Raw genomic sequence first — 4,956 nt, forward strand, 5'->3', positions numbered from 1 at the left:
GATGGTCCTCTTGTCAGCAGCTGTCAATGCAACACACAAGTCTCTTAATGTTGGTGTTGGGCTGCTGTTTATAAAGGATTGACCGTGTGATGTCATAATGCGGGTAATGAGATGTTGATTATGACATCACACTGTACACTACAGTGGATTTAGAAATGGATCCACAGTCTGGGCATATTGCTTTCCTTTTTGGCTGCTATTATAATTGTCTCAACTAGATCACCCTCACACACACACAAAACTGTGTAATGATCTGGACAGATCTGACCAAAGCTTTTGGATTCTATTTAAACTATACAACTTTTGATCCTGAAACATGTCCCATATGGTTTAATGGTGGAATGTTGAATTACTCCAGCATTCTAAACTGTGCATTGTTGGGTCAGCTACAATAGAATTTTCAGGAGTAGAGTTGGGCTACACATTCTAAGACTGATGACACAATGTACAATCTACATGCCGAGCAAATTCCAGTGTCATCCATAGAAATATGATCTGGATTGCATGTCTATGTTGTCTCTCTCCTCAAATCATTATGACTGTACTAGAGATCTGGTTGTCCCTCAATTACCCAGCTTTTTCCACCACATACATGGAAGCTCACCTCTAAATCAGCCATGATTTCTGACACCCTTATAACATTGTGCTCTATTGAAATTAAATGTAGTTTATGTCTGTGTGTCTGTGGTGTGTATGAGTGTGTGTGTGTTTGTGCATACAAACTACTATGAGTGTACATGAGTGTGTATGTGTGAGTGTGTGAACTGTGTAAGGGTGATACATGGTTTGTCTAAGGGTAGGAGACAGGACTACGGCCGTAAATCCACCCAGCCGTTGCCGTGGTGATTTGCTTTTTCTGGGAAACCATAAACATCCCGATGGAGCGACACGCTGCCCTCTGAACGTGGCAAATTAAGTGGCCAGTGTGTGTTTGTGTGTGTGTTGGAGTGCTCAAGGGCATCTACTTGAGAGCAAGGTATCTGATTGGCTGATGTGAGCAGACAGGTCTAAGAGATCGTTCCTCTCTGTCACTCCATTGGCTGTGTGGGCCGGTGGGAGGGGTTAAAGCTAACGGGCGATAATCCCGTCTAATCCAGAACATTGTTCAACATTAACACAGATGAACTATCAGTGGGGGCCGATGGCCACAATGACTAACAGGTAATGGAACTGTACTGTGGTAAAGTGAGCATCATTGAGTATCGTGGGAGGCCTCCTCTACTCCTAATTGTATGAGAAATGGTTGTTCTTTGCCCATTTAGGTGGTTGGTCCAGATTTTCTACACTTAATAAATGATTTAGGATCAGGTTTTCCTACCGTGGTGCCGACCTTCACTAAAGGAAGCTTACTGACACATCTGACCTTAGACCAGAGATGTCTATACCTACCGGGGCTGTACATTTACATTTACATTTAAGTCATTTAGCAGACGCTCTTATCCAGAGCGACTTACAAATTGGTGCATTCACCTTATGACATCCAGTGGAACAGTCACTTTACAATAGTGCATCTTAATCTTAAAGGGGGGGGGGGGAATACTTATCCTATCCTAGGTATTCCTTAAAGAGGTGGGGTTTCAGGTGTCTCCGGAAGGTGGTGATTGACTCCGCTGTCCTGGCGTCGTGAGGGATACAGGATACATTTTCCTTTTATTTTACTAGGCAATTCAGTTAAGAACACATTCTTATTTACAATGACGGCCTATGAACAGTGGGTTCAGGGGCAGACCAACAGATTTTTACCTTGTCAGCTCGGGGATTCGATCGAGCAACCTTTTGGTTACTAGTCCAATGCTTGTTCAAGATGAATAGTACCAGGTCATCCAATGAGAAGCTAACACTGGTTGTTTAGTAGTCAGTGTGTGTTTTTCTCTAGGGACAGCTCTATGCAGGCTCAGGGTCTGGAGTGGTCCAGATTCCAGTTAGGGACTGTGGTCGGTATGGGTCCTGTCTGGACTGTATCCTGGCCAGAGATCCCTACTACCGCCCCATTACTGGATTACTGCAACTCGCTGTTGGCTGGGCTCCCTGCCTGTGCCATTAAACCCCTTCAACTCATCCAGAACGCCGCAGCCCGTCTGGTGTTCAACCTTCCCAAGTTCTCTCACGTCACCCCGCTCCTCCGTTCTCTCCACTGGCTTCCAGTTGAAGCTCGCATCCGCTACAAGACCATGGTGCTTGCCTACGGAGCTGTGAGGGGAACGGCACCTCAGTACCTCCAGGCTCTGATCAGGCCCTACACCCAAACAAGGGCACTGTGTTCATCCACCTCTGGCCTGCTCGCCTCCCTACCACTGAGGAAGTACAGCTCCCGCTCAGCCCAGTCAAAACTGTTCGCTGCTCTGGCCCCCCAATGGTGGAACAAACTCCCTCACGACGCCAGGACAGCGGAGTCAATCACCACCTTCCGGAGACACCTGAAACCCCACCTCTTTAAGGAATACCTAGGATAGGATAAAGTAATCCTTCTCACCCCCCTTTAAGATTTAGATGCTCTATTGTAAAGTGACTGTTCCACTGGATGTCATAAGGTGAATGCACCAATTTGTAAGTCGCTCTGGATAAGAGCGTCTGCTAAATGACTTAAATGTAAATGTAATGTTTCAGTAAGTCCCCTCTAGAATGAGATTCCCCTCTATCCTCTCCTCTCCAGGGAGAGACCTGATGGGCAGAAGTTGTTGTAGACCTGTCATTGGCTCAGTCTCCCCAGGCTGTCGACTGGAAGAGGAGGATAAGAACCTCCCCTGATGTGGAACACACACCTCATGCTTTATTTTTCCCTTGTGGTGTGTGTGTGTGTGTGTGTGTGTGTGTGTGTGTGTGTGTGTGTGTGTGTGTGTGTGTGTGTGTGTGTGTGTGTGTGTGTGTGTGTGTGTGTGTGTGTGTGTGTGTGTGTGTGTGTGTGTGTGTGTGTGTGTGTGTGACAGTAATGGTAAGTGTGGATTGTGATCAATAGGCAGGTCAGCCTCTCAGCTTTGTTTCTCAGCCTGAACATGCTTACAGCCCACAGGCCATCTCCAGATAGGAAGAGAGTTGTGTGTGTGTGTGTGTGTGTGTGTGTGTGTGTGTGTGTGTGTGTGTGTGTGTGTGTGTGTGTGTGTGTGTGTGTGTGTGTGTGTGTGTGTGTGTGTGTGTGTGTGTGTGTGTCGGGGGTGAGAGTGGTGATGGTGTTAAAAGCCTATTAATCCATTAGCACCATCTCTCTCTCCCTCCCTCCTTCCCCCTCGTCTCTCTCCCTCCCTCCTTCCCCATCGTCTCTCTCCCTCCCTCCTTTCCCCTTCCCATCGTCTCTCTCCCTCCTTCCTTCCCCCTCCCCATCGTCTCTCTCCCTCCCTCCTTCCCCCTCCAATCGTCTCTCTCCCTCCCTCCTTCCCCCTCCCCATCTCTCTCCCTCCCTCCCTCCTTCCCCCTCGCCATAGTCTCTCTCCCTGCCTCCTTCCCCCTCGCCATAGTCTCTCTCCATGCCTCCTTCCCCCTCCCATCGTCTCTCTCCCTCGCTCCTTCCCCCTCGTCTCTCTCCCTCCCTCCTTCCCCCTCCCCATAGTCTCTCTCCCTCCCTCCTTCCTCCCTCCACATCGTCTCTCTCCCTCCCTCCTACCTCCCTCCCCATCTCTCTCCCTCCCTCCTTCCCATCGTCTCTCTCTCTCTCTCCCTCCCTCCTTCCTCCCTCCCCATCGTCTCTCTCTCCCTCCCTCCTTCCTCCCTCCCCATCTCTCTCTCTCTCCCTCTCGCCTTCCCCATCGCCTCTCTCTCCCTCTCTCCTTCCCCCTCCCCATCGTCTCTCTCTCCCTCCCTCCTTCCCCATCACCTCTCTCCCTCCCTCCCTCCTTCCCCATCCCCTCTCTCTCTCCCTCCCTCCTTCCCCCTCCCCATTCTCTCTCCCTCCCTCCTTCCCCATCACCTCTCTCTCTCTCTCCCTCCCTCCTTCCCCATCGCCTCCCTCCCTCCTTTCCCCTCCCCATCTTCTCCATCCCTCCCTCCTTCCCCATCACCTCACTCTCTCCCCCTCCCTCCCCATCACCTCTCTCTCTCTCCCTCCCTCCCTCCTTCCCATCTCCCTCCCTCCCTCCTTTCCCCCTTCCCATCGTCTCCCTCCCTCCCATCGTCTCTCTCTCTCCCTCCCTCCCTCCTTCCCTCCTTCCCATCTCCCTCCCTCCCTCCTTCCCATCTCACTCCCTCCCTCCTTTCCCATCTCACTCCCTCCCTCCTTTCCCCCTTCCCATCGTCTCCCTCCCTCCCTCCTTCCCATCTCTCTCCCTCCCTCCTTACCCCCTTCCCATTTATCTCTCCCTCCCAATCAATCTCTCCCTCCTTCCCCCCTCCCCATCTCTCTCTCTCTCCCTCCTTCCTTCCTTCCCCCCTTGTCTCTCTCCCCACCTCCATCTACAGAGGGGCAAAAAAGTATTTAGTCAGCCACCAATTGTGTATGTTCTCCCACTTAAAAAGATGAGAGAGGCTTGTATTTTCATCATAGGTACACTTCAACTATGACAGACAAAATTAAAAGAAAAAAATCCAGAAAATCATATTGTACGATTTTTTATGAATTTATTTGCAAATTACGGTGGAAAAGATGTATTTGGTCAATAAGAAAAGTTTATCTCAATACTTTGTTATATACCCTTTGTTGGCAATGACAGAGGTCAAACGTTTTCTGTAAGTCTTCACAAGGTTTTCACACACTGTTGCTGGTATTTTGGCCCATTCCTCCATGCAGATCTCCTCTAGAGCAGTGATGTTTTGGGGCTGTTGCTGGGCAACACAGACTTTCAATTCCCTCCAAAGATTTTATATGGGGTTGAGATCTGGAGACTGGCTAGGCCACTCCAGGACCTTAAAATGCTTCTTATGAAGCCACTCCGGTGTGTTTGGGATCATTGTCATATTACAGAGATACAGAGGAATAGATTCAACAGGTCTAGATATTACAGAGGAATAGATTCAGCTGGTCTAGAT

Source organism: Oncorhynchus gorbuscha, linkage group LG19 (assembly GCF_021184085.1).
Source record: "Oncorhynchus gorbuscha isolate QuinsamMale2020 ecotype Even-year linkage group LG19, OgorEven_v1.0, whole genome shotgun sequence".
In the NCBI taxonomy this organism is placed as follows: domain Eukaryota; kingdom Metazoa; phylum Chordata; class Actinopteri; order Salmoniformes; family Salmonidae; genus Oncorhynchus; species Oncorhynchus gorbuscha.